This window comes from Vitis riparia, chromosome 4, assembly GCF_004353265.1.
Source record: "Vitis riparia cultivar Riparia Gloire de Montpellier isolate 1030 chromosome 4, EGFV_Vit.rip_1.0, whole genome shotgun sequence".
NCBI lineage: Eukaryota > Viridiplantae > Streptophyta > Magnoliopsida > Vitales > Vitaceae > Vitis > Vitis riparia.
Window position 1 is genome coordinate 5,693,965 of NC_048434.1, and position 12,147 is coordinate 5,706,111.

The 12,147-nt window shown below is 35.4% G+C and overlaps 1 long non-coding RNA gene across 3 annotated transcripts; it reads right to left on the reverse strand.

The window, feature by feature from the left end:
• Positions 1-94: 94 nt before the first annotated feature.
• Positions 95-12,003, reverse strand: LOC117912921. 3 transcript variants are annotated; one of them, XR_004651063.1, is made up of 5 exons: positions 11,912-12,001; positions 11,719-11,808; positions 10,347-11,519; positions 542-681; positions 95-385 (listed from the first exon to the last, which is right to left on the reverse strand). It is a non-coding gene; the product is annotated as an uncharacterized LOC117912921 (long non-coding RNA). The 3 variants fall into 3 exon arrangements; XR_004651061.1 differs by having other exon boundaries at positions 10,347-11,808; positions 11,912-12,003; XR_004651062.1 differs by having other exon boundaries at positions 95-400; positions 10,347-11,808; positions 11,912-12,003.
• Between the last annotated feature and the right edge of the window lie 144 nt (positions 12,004-12,147).

The window sequence follows — 12,147 nt, forward strand, 5'->3', positions numbered from 1 at the left end:
ACCCATTATCAATTGGTGCGGTCGGCAGTAGGGTTAGTGGGTCAAAGAGAAATGGAAACTTGTAAGGACCCAAATTTTCCTTCAAAAGGGGAAGGAAAATGAAAAATAGTTTTAAAATTAATCAAATGGAAACATGAGAAAATCATTGTCAATCATATGGGAAGATAGATGTTCATAGACGACTAGGACTTTCATAACTGATTTGAAAAAGTGGGGTGGCTAGCTTGATGAGTGCTATATGCCAAACTCGACCAATGTCACCTACCTTAACCATTCTTCAGCCCACAATATTGACTTCATCATATTTGGCTTTGGCCAGAAACAGGATCCTGGTCTCTCTGAAGTTGAGTTTGGAACTCAAGTTTGGCCTCCAAACCTCTTCAACCTGCACAATTTGCAACTGTAAATATATCAAACAGGGTAAATTTTTGGCTGATTTTGTTTTGTATAATACTAACACAGAAAGCTCGCTATTTCGGGTGTTTCAGGTTATCCTTAATAATGGGCATAATATACCTCTTAAGTACATTGAGGAGCATACCATATAGATTTCACTCGAGTAATGGAATGATTCAGTCCATAATATGGTCTATGCTTTGTGCACTGCAGGCTAAACTGGAACACAGTCTGGCTAGTGGAGAATGAACACCCTCTCTGCCTATCTGCCACTCTTTTTTTTCCCTGTGATGAACAACCATGTGTTAGTTTCATGTGGTGAGAACTATAAATTGAGAAACATTTAGCTTCCAACATTTACATCAATTTTGTTCTGATGTTTTCATGACAACACTAAGCAAAATAACCGTGCCCCAACGGCCTTGTGCTTGCAGATAACCTATGATTCTTCGAGATAGAATGGATTTGAACCACCAGAAAATTATAGATGAAATGTCTGAATAGTTCAGATCCAAACCCAGATTAAAATTAGAAGGCAGATCATGATAGAAATAGTTTTTCAGAATTCAGAGAATAGACCATCAGATCCAGCATTAGGATGGGTCTTTCAGATACCTTGGCACAGACTCATAAAATGGACTATCAGCTTGAAAGCGAAAAATAGAAGCCAGTTTCATCATATACCATCATGAATCATATACAATTGATACAAATCTCTGACCACACTGTTTGTACAAGCAATGATACAATAAATTTAAATGCAATTACAGTTCATAGCTTCTAGATACCTGCAAATAGGATAAAGCTAAAGATGGGAAGCTAGGAAACAAGGAAAGCCACATTTCTTTCAACTGTTTAAATATACCAAATCCCACAAAACCAATAGAAAGCAGGACTACCAAAGGAAAAATGTTGTCAACATGCAGAAAAAAAAAACATTTCTGTATTTGTTGAAATGTAAGAAATCAGCCAAAATAAACACCAGGCAACTAGTGAATAAATGCCAAAGGCGGAAAAACTCAAGACCATGAAGGATATGCACAGTTCACCCAGACCAAAGCCAAGGATCAAAAAGTAAGGACAAAACAGAAACATATAACTCTTGATTCCTCAAGAACCTAGGCAAACAATTAAGACTATAACTACCAAACAGCAGATTCAATTGGCACCAGATCACCACCAGGAAAACTCTTAAAAGCATTCAAACACCTAAGTGACATCTCTTCCTGTTTTGGTAGCATGGAACACAGATATGGGCGTCTGTGACTACCTCTGATGGAAATAATCTTGCCTGTTGGAAAACCTGCATGAAATTATTTTCAAATGAAAACTCCAACCTAAGAGATGTGATGTTACTGGTTTTCTCAAGGACCCAAGGAAATTCCTCAGGAAATCACACATAATTACAAAAATTAAGGTTCTAAAATTTTAGATTAATTGTTTAAGAAGTTTTTCTTTTACTATTTGATTAGATTTTGTATATTTTGGAAGGATTTGGTTGTCCTCGTCTTGTACTTACAAGTTTATACCAACAACTAAAATTGGTTCTTTGAAGAAATTGAGTAAATTACTTGAGAGTAGAAAGTTTGGCTCTAACAAAAGAGGCCTACGATAGCTTGGAAGTATTCTATTCCTAGCAATGGCAAGATCAAATATTTGAAAGTTAAAGTGTTGGAAAGTGTCTTAAATTCCTAATTGGTATATATTCCTTTTTGTAAAGAATATTGTATTATATTCATATGCCATTATAATATTAGATTTCATTATAAAATAAGAAAAGTTATTAGGAATATCTCTATAAATATTCGAGGGCATGACAGGAAAAAGCTATGAGATGGAAATGAGCATGTGAAAACTATATGTGGTAGATGGATGCTATGTATGCACAATGTTACTCCCTGGGAAAAATGACCTTGGGATGAGTGTGTAAGGTCGAAGATGGTTAGGCACTGGTATAAACCTTGTGATGAGTCAGGGCTCGAGATGGGTGTGTTGCGTGGGATGGGTTAAGCCCCACTATATATCTCTGAATGGCTAAGCCCCAAGATGAGTGTGATATTAAGCCACATAAAGAGAATCAGCTTGATCCCACTAATAACCAATTGGTTTTCAGATGAGATGACTAAGTTCTTAATCATAACAAAAAGTTGCCCTCACTCTGCAAACACCTATTAAGGCCACATACATGCACACATCTTGTCAAAAGAATGGTCACACTAGTGCAACATGTCATGTTAAAAAATTAAAGCACTTTCACAAGCAAATAAATAGGCCTATGAATGAATTTAGAATTCTTAGATATCAAATTCTTCATGTTGAGAAAAACACCAAGAATCAAGATGGAGATGGATCATCCAAGATCTACTCCAAAAAAGAAGAAAAGGAAAAGTTTTCCGATTTAGGTTTTATAGAGTAATAATAAATAAGCAGTTAAGTAATAACAATTGATTAAAAATGGCCATTAAAAACAGTACACAAAAGTATACACGATGTATACATGGCACCAACGCCCAAAAAAGCTGAGGAAAACGCAAAATATAAATAAGTAGTTGGTTATTTGAAGGCTTAATACTTTTTTGGAAAAAATTAAAAGCTTTGATAAGTTATTACATAGATTAGGTTTCCATTTCTGTACTCTTTTTAGGTCCTCTAAAGCCTAATATATGACTAATTATTGTATAGTGAAATAATGAAGAAAAATAGCAATTTTTGTGCTTACCTTATCATTTCCAATGATGAAACACCATTGGGTTTTTTTCCCCTTCTTGGTGAGATTCCCAAAAAACCTTCATGAGATTTTAACGCATTATTTTCTCTTCTTTTTTATCATTTCTCTAGTTTTGGCTTTCTATTTTATTTTAACCCTCTCCTACAACCTTAATCATGATTCCTTTCCTTGAATCCTAAATTAATGAAGTCCTCCGAGCCCACCATTTTTTAATTGTAAATAACCATCATAAGGTTGTTCCATTGAATTAGAGCAAAATTTCTTGGCTTGAAAGTGCATGCTACCAAAGGAGTAGAACAACATGCAACCATGATTTAAGGCTATAATTTTTTGACATGGCCATTGGCTACTACATCAAAGGCAATCGAAGAGGACTAGAATGTACTAGCATCTCCCAAATTCGTGGGTGCTGGCCAAAGGAGACTATACATAGCTTCACCTAAACACATGGAGAAACTTAATCTAAAAAGGAGAAGCTATTGAACCCTTATCAAGTAACTTGGGTATATGATATGTTTATTTTGTTTGGTAACCTTTAATTTTGAGTCATATATATAATATGATATTTTACCAATGAAAGTCTATAATGCTTGGAAAACCATGGCCTTTTGATCAAAGAATCTAATCCCACGGCAATGGAAACACCTATACACTTTGTGCACAACAGGAGTAGAAGATTCTCCATCCAATGAAAAAAATTCCAACATATAAGCACCTAGAGGAGAAATTAGCATCAGTAGAACCAAAGGAACCCTTAAATACTCTCACTAAGAAGCAATTCAAAGTAGGGAGCAAGGAAGAGTCATCTAAGATGAATCTGCAATGCAATATGTGATGAAACCTATCCCAGAACGACCAAAAGGAGAGTAAAAAGATGTGCAACAGCTGCTGGCTGGCTACCAAGTTATTAAAGAATGATCACTACTTAAGCTAAACCTAGACGATGCTATTGATCTAATTCCAAATTCTTCCTTCCCTAATTTACCCACCTACCATACACATCATAAAGAGTGCATGGACTCTAAAAGGCAAGTTAATTAGTTGTCTACTAAAAACTTCATTCAAGAAAGATTAAGCCTTTATGAAGTTTCCCACTCATTAACTCCAAAGAAAGATGAGTTACACAAGTAATTAGACATGATCTTCATATTAACAAATGTACTAAGCACATTTATGCAAGTCATGGGTTTTAATTGTCACTATTGAAGAGCACGTGCTCATAGTGTGTACCCCAATTGTTGATCCTTAAACAAAGAGCCCATGAACAGCTAAACTGTTAACTTCCCAAGCAAAGGATTGTTCTGGCTTGGTTTAAAGTGTAGAATCTTGTACCATTGTTAAGAGGAATATTGGGAGGATTGCATCTATAGTTTCTTTGTTATATAGAAGACCTGGTTGGCATGCCTTAGAAATTTCAATGACAAGTTCCAAAGCCATATTTCATTCGGAAAGAGAGTAAAGGTTGTAGAGTTTATTTTCATTGAATGTGTCAAAGGTTCTCAAGCTGAAGCATTTTCAAAGACTAGCTTGGGCACACCTCCAGCAACTGTTGAAACATCAGCTCCCAAGATCATCAAAAATTCCTTTTTAATTTTTGTCATGGGCTGCACAAGAAATTTCTGCACAGTAAAGTGTATAATTGGAAGTAGTCAATATCAAAGGAAAACTCTGTTCTTTCCGCAAAGCATCGGCAATCATCACTAGATCATGTCTATAAAATGTGTGAAAATCAAATTGTGTGAATTCATCGAAGTGGATACCAAGAGTTTTTTGTGAAATCGCAGGAGAAAATCGATTTTCCCTTTGCTTATTACCTTCAATTGATGAAGCAACAATCCACAAGAACGAAAGTGATTTTCCACTAGCTTGTTGATTGCACAATATTTTGAGGAACTATCAACTTGTATCAAAATATTCAAAATGCTTGGTACTTAAATGAAATGAACAAGTGAAAAAGGAAATCTTGAGATCCTCTCTTGCATAGGCAAAGAATAAACTTGATGAGCACTTGTAAGATCTCAGTTGGTTGTTGCATCTAGTTCATCCTACTGAATGATCAAGATTCCCCTTTAAGCAATCAAGAGGTGGAGGCACATATCCTAATTTCTGTATTTTGGCAGTTTCCTATCTTTCCAAAATTCTTATTTCAACCATGTTTTTGGAAAACAAAAGCTCTACTTAAGCTCACCAAGACCACCTGTATCTCTTGGATGATTTTAGCAAAAGTGCTTTTAGCCTTTTAGGCTTAAAAGTGCTTAATATGAAAGTAAGAACAATGTTACATATCATTTAAGCCTCATTTTAGCTTATGCAGAAAATTCTTTCATATTTAACATGACTCCCATAGTACTAAAATTGTCCTTCTGAAATCATGACTTTTTTTTTTTGATAGGTGTCCTTTTGAAATCATGACTTGACTTTCTTACTACTAAGAATACCCCCTTTTAAAATCATGAGTTGAAAGAAAAGCAAAACATCACCCCAAATAAGGTCTTTGTTGTTTTTCCTACTACCTTCCTGTTTTTCAAAATTTCCTTGTTGCTTTTGACTACCTTTTTGGAAGCCAAATCAAATTACATCTCCTTCAAAACTATTGAACAAGCTCTCTAGATTTACAAAGCATGCATTTTCATTGTGCTTTAAAGAACTTTATAAAAGTCTTCATTATTTTGTTATTAAAAAAAATTAATAAAATTTTCATCCATCAGAAGATTCTAGATTCACTCTATAACAGAAATGATCGTGAAAAGTAAAAGCACAAGAGGCTTAAAAGAGGCATGTGAGATGCAAAACTCATAAGGAGCCACTCAAGATGAGCAGAAAAGCATAGAAGGTACTTTTGCAGATGAAGTTTAACTTGTTCATGCAATTCAAGCAAGAAGGTGATCTACTTTAAAGGCGGTCTAGGATAGATCATATAATTATTTAATTTCAATTAGTTCCATGGATTTCAAAAATTCTCAAAGTTGTAAGCCAACATTTCACTTTCCAGTTGATTAACTGAAACTTTTTAACTTCTTACTGGATTAGTATAGGTCCATGTTTCTTTTTTGCCTACATTTAGGATTTTTTTCATGTTAAATTGCGTCCTTTTAGTACATGTTTTCCATTACAAATTCATTACACTTCCTTTCAAACCAATATGAAATCAACCAATGAGCAAGATCCATCTGTGACTTCCCTTAAAGTGGATCACATTTGAATCCTATGAACAAGTTGCACTTTCCTTGTAGTGTGACTCCCACACTTTTTCGCTCATCTTGAGCCCTCCTCATGAACTTTGCATCTTACACTCCTTTTCAAGGCTCCCAAGCCTTTGCTACCACAAACACCCACTCTCATAAAGTGAATTTAGAAGAATTTTATATGGTCGAAAATGTATTCTCAAAAATCTTTTCAATCAAAGATATTTGCTATGGAAGCTTTATGAGGAAATCATGCTTTTAGCACCTACAAATTTTGTTTAAATAGTTTTCCAGAGTCCAATTTGGTGGTTTTACAAAAAGTAGTTGAAACCAACTACCAAATTTTGCAAAATTAGAAAGAGAAACAGAAAATTTTGGAAGTAGGAAAATGCCAAAATATGGAGATCAGGGTTTGCTACCATGCCCCTAGGTTAATCGAAAGGGCACTTCCATAATGAGGAACCCAATTCAATCGAACAAGATTGGGTCACCCAACCCTACTGACCAAGATCGAACTCCCATTTGATCAAGATTGGGCCATCCAGCCCAATTAATTGGGAGATTGGCTATCTAACCAAGTAACCACCTACTTCACACATCAGCACTTAGAAATCCTAGTCAAGTATTTTAAATCAAGATTTGGTTAATCTCAATTTTGGTGATAACAAAACAAAGTTTGGGACTAATGTTTTATGTCAAGTGTGCTTAGGCAAGAAGATTTCCAAAGTGACAAATAATAAAGACAATCAAACCATAAGAAAATCAAGAAGAAGAAAAGGACCTCAAAGAGAGGAGCTTTCAAGACCTTTCTTAGGATCTTTTTGTAAGGTTGTTGATACACTAGGATCATGCATTTTTTTTTTCTTGCACCTAAAATCATCCAAGTGCTAAACTATTTTCAATTATTTTACAAATTGGATGATTTCATGTTTTTGTTAAAACATTGAACCCAATTCTTTCTAAACTTCTCTTAAAAGGTTTCTACACATAAATTGTTGGACGTTCCAAACCTCAAACAGGGTTGTTTAAGCACTTTATAGGACAACCGATTAAGGGCCCAAGAATTCAACTGATCAAGGTGCATTTTGCACCCCCTCACTTCCAATAGCATATGTCTAGTCGATTGAGGTTAAGCCTTGACCAGTTGAAGACTGGTCAAGTTCCGGTTGAAGTTCTAACCTCCAATAGTCACTTGCCAAAGCATTTAATGTTAATGGCTAGTGAACCGGTTGCTCAATAGTCAACCCTCAAACCTGCCTAATGGCTAGTTTAGGCTTCTAAACCCTATTTAAGCCTCCAAATGTCTTTGTTTTAGAGAGAGATTTCTAAATCTTTTATGAACATTATTTCAGCCTTAGGGGAGTTGTTTGAGTGCACTTTGTTTTAAAACTTGTATATCCATTAGTACACCTCAATTCTAGTTTTTCTTTATATCATTTAAGCTTCAATTTGTACTATGATTTTGTGAAATTATCTTTCTACATATCTATATTTTGTGAGGGTATTTTAGACCATAATCCAAAGGAAAGAGTTTGGAGATTTGTCTTGAAAAGTCTTGTTGTAGAGGGTGCTTGAAGTCATATGTCCAAAAGGGTTTATTAGAACCATAATCTAATTGTAATGCTTAGAGACTTGTGTTGGAAGCCTTGGATTAGTAGAACCTTCACTCGATTAAGAGCTTAAGGATAGTCCTAGGTTGCGTTGAACCACCATAAAATCTTGAGTTTGCAATTTATCTTCCTTCCTCATTATTTATTTGCAATTGCTCTTATATTGATATTTATCATATCATAGCTTATATCATTTATTGCATCCTATAATTGTTAAATTTCCAAAAAGTGATCATCACCCAATTCCAACACACACCCCCCCACCCCTCGAAAAATAAAAGGGTGATTCCCTTAGGGTTGATATAGCTAGAATCCTAACAAAGTCCATTTAAAATTTTGGTAAAAATCAGATCATTTTATTTTAAGCTTTTAAAAGCACCTAAATTGGACTTGGGTTTTTACTTTAAAAAATCGAAATTTCTCGAAAATAGTTTTGTTGGTAAATCAAGGTCAGTCTCCCTCAAGAGCACTCTTGCAAAGTTCAAACTTTCCTTCTCTTTGTTGAATGTGGTTCCATTCACTCTACAAGAATTTTCAAACTTTCCCCCAAAAAATAGTTTTTTTCCCTTTTTTTTTTTATAAGGTATCAGAGAGACAAAACCAAGACTACTTTATGCATAAAAAGATATTGTTTTCACTAACCGAAACCTAACAAATCCAAAAAAGAGCACATCCTATAACCACTTTCTCCTTAGTTCAAAAATTCAAAGAATGCAACACGTTTCCTTTCTGAAGTCTCCATCCCCCTCAAAAACTCTTCTGCTTTGCTCCTTCCAGGGTTTTCCACAAAATTACTCTATATTCCACCTGATGAACTTAATGTCTCATGCAGTGATATCAGATTAAAGTATAATTTTTAGATTCTTACACTTGATTTGCTTAGGCAATTTGGTTGGTCAAGATATGCCCCCTCATATCCTTTCCCGCATAGGCAATTAAGAGAACAACTTGTCGGGGATCACAGCACATCCTTGTTGCAACTCAGCATCAAAGAAGGATTTAAAAACACCCATGCCTATTTATCTTCCACCTCAAAACAATTAGCACCCAGAAGATTTTCTGGAGCAAAGTTGCAGGCAAGAAACATGCACCAGCCAACAATAACCATAGTTACCTTGGTTTCATCTATATCCAATATTTCCATTTATTGCTTTTCCATATTTATAAATGCTGTATTTACACCTATATTCAAACTTAGCCATGTATATACTGCTTTATAAAGGAACTGCAGCCCCGACTTTTATTGGCTTTGACACAAGTTTTTTAATTTTTTACATAATCAACCCTGATGAATAGTCTTCACAAGTAAAGGAATAGGGTTAACAAGGTAGATACAATAAAAAGAAAGAGAAATGGATCGGTCTCACCAACTATAGAAGTCCATGTGGTGGAGAGAAAGAGGAAAGGGAAGAGTCATACTAGAAAGAGACACGGAGAGGATTTATGTAAAAGTGCATGCACTCAGCAGGTGGCAACAGCCCTAGTGAACCAGAAAGGGAAGGCACATTCCCACTTTGGAGGAGGTGGCCCCACCAATTTTGCGATTGTTTTGCAAAAGGAACCTCCCTGAAAAATCTACTTTGATAACAAAAAATACAGTTCCATTGTTCTTCCTATCCTTCCAAAAAGGTCATAACGGATGCAACCATGTAGAATGGACACTTCTAAATAGGCATCATGTTCATGACAAAGCAATTCTGTTATTAATTTCTGTCCAACCTTCCAAAGATGTGGTAGTGCGCGCATCTATATTGTATACACTTCTAAAAAAGGAGTCATGTTGGAAACTTCTGAGGATCTCGCTCCATGTCAGACATGATTCTCCAACACCCTTGGGATGTCTCAATATTTTCAAAATAATATTTATTTCCGTATTGTACGCATGCCTATGCATTTTCATAGGGAACACATATAGCTTAAATTAAAAACTAGAACAAATGGATTATCCTACTTTCATAATGTAGATTATCCTGAAGACACGATGTCATTTGTTGCAAGCTTTGGCAAGAACAAGGCATTTTCTTATTGTTTCTAGTCAAATAACCAGGTCACATATGTAGTTCAGAGGAAATGACATTGCTCCTATATATGCTCTCACGTCCTTATTGTGCCAATATCCTACTTTTTCTGGATTTCCTGTGACAGCATATTTGCGCCATTTTCTATCCTTGTCCCATGTCAATGCCCCTGCCATATGGGCAGGCATCTTCTAGTCAATCCAAAAACAAAATATTTTCTTGAGCCTAGTGTCATAGTTCAACCTCTAATTGAGAGCTCATTACAAGTTATATGGTTAGGAAGGGAAAATTATTAATGATTAATACTCCAAACTTTTGATCACAATAACTTGTCAAATTAGATTTAACCATGAAGAAGACATGGGATCAATAAAATAAAAGTCAAAAAAACTGGAAGGGTGAACTTTACCTCAATCACTCTCCCAACGTGTTTGAAGAAACATTACAAGATCGATAGCCTGCAGCTGCATCCAGACTTGACATGCATAAAGATCCTCACCACAAGGCTGTAGATTAACAGCTACATGAAGCCAGCAGTCCAATAGAAGACTCTTGTAAATATCTCAAATAAACACAAACCAACTATAACCTGTCTACATGGACACTAACTTTGCATTTTGACACATACATGGGAAGTCGTGCACATAAGTTACCCAAAAATCTAAACAGTGGCAGAGTTACATTAATACATAAATGGATGTTAGTATTTTGATGGCAAATTTATTTATCCATGTCAACCAAAAAAGAATAAGATCATGAAGAGAGCAACCATGCTCAAACACAGCACAAAACAAACTAACAAAATAGCAGGGGCTCAAATAAAACTCAATGAGATGGCAGTAGCGAAATGGATTAAATGTCCGGTCCAAGCCAATGAACTTACTCCGAAGAGTCCTGACAAATGATGATTGAGACGAGATTCGGCATTTTTGAACCACGAAACGCTCGGTTTCCATTTCGGTTGTAGGTGTAACCAACCCGCTATTAAAGATATAGCAGAAAGAAATAATAGAAAAAGAGCTCCAGTATAAAGATCTTCATTAGTGCGTAAACCGATTGTATACCACCACTGATAAACACCAGAATAAGCGATATTCACTGGTCCAGGAGCACCCCCTCGAGTAAATTGCAATTAAGGAGCAAATATAAAGGAAAAATCTAAAGCATACCTCAATTTCTCCTGCAATCTACCATGTGCATTTCAACTCTCTGCAAACATGCTTGTACTATGATGAGAATCTTGAGATATGTGCATACAGAAATATACATATAAGATCAATATGATCCTGCTACTAAGACATGAAATTGGATGTCACAGATATAGGCATGAAGATCTAAAAGAATGCCAAAGGTTGGAACTTGTATTCTGAAATGGCTACATATAGGGATAAACCAAAAAATTTAACAAACATTGCTTCATGTATAGCATTTCTCTCAAGTAATGGGTAATAAGATTTTCTACATTGTGTACCTGAGCAGCTGAGCTGGGTCAAAACCAGGTATGGCATTAATATCATTCTCTTCAGGTAGAAAAGACACAGGCTAGATTTCATTGGTGGCCCAAGAAAATAGCCCATGTGAGCTACAAGGTTTATCAAGATAATTGTAAGGAAGAAATAAATAATGTTATAACTCATATTTCTATATGCAAACAATTTTTTTTATCATATCTATCCGTATATAGAGAGAGAAATATAGATAATAACAATCGGGTACAAAGATGACAAGGCAATGAATAACTTGCAAACAAATCACCTCCTCGTTATGATGAATGTGTTTACCTTAAACTCGCATTAAATTGCCAATCAAACCTTTTTCACACCATCCATCTCACCAGAAACCCTTCCACATGATCACATCAACAAAAGTCCCTGTGAAATCCACAAGAACATTTCCTGGTAATAAATATCAGCCATCACACTTCTATGATGACAAAAACCCATGTGAAAGAGGGCTTGCAAGAGAGAACTTTACATTAAAGCAGGAATCAATGTCCATGCAATGCTGATTAACACTCCCTGCAAGATATATCACTCCAGCAACACACTTTCAGGATAGCCTTCAACTCCAGGTATCATGACCTTTATAATCCAATTAATTGAAATAAAAATTTTGATAAACAGGAAAGAGTTAAAAATCAAAGGCACAATTGAAAATCAAGATGACAGAACAAACCAAGTAGATAAAATGACACTAATAACTAAAAAATA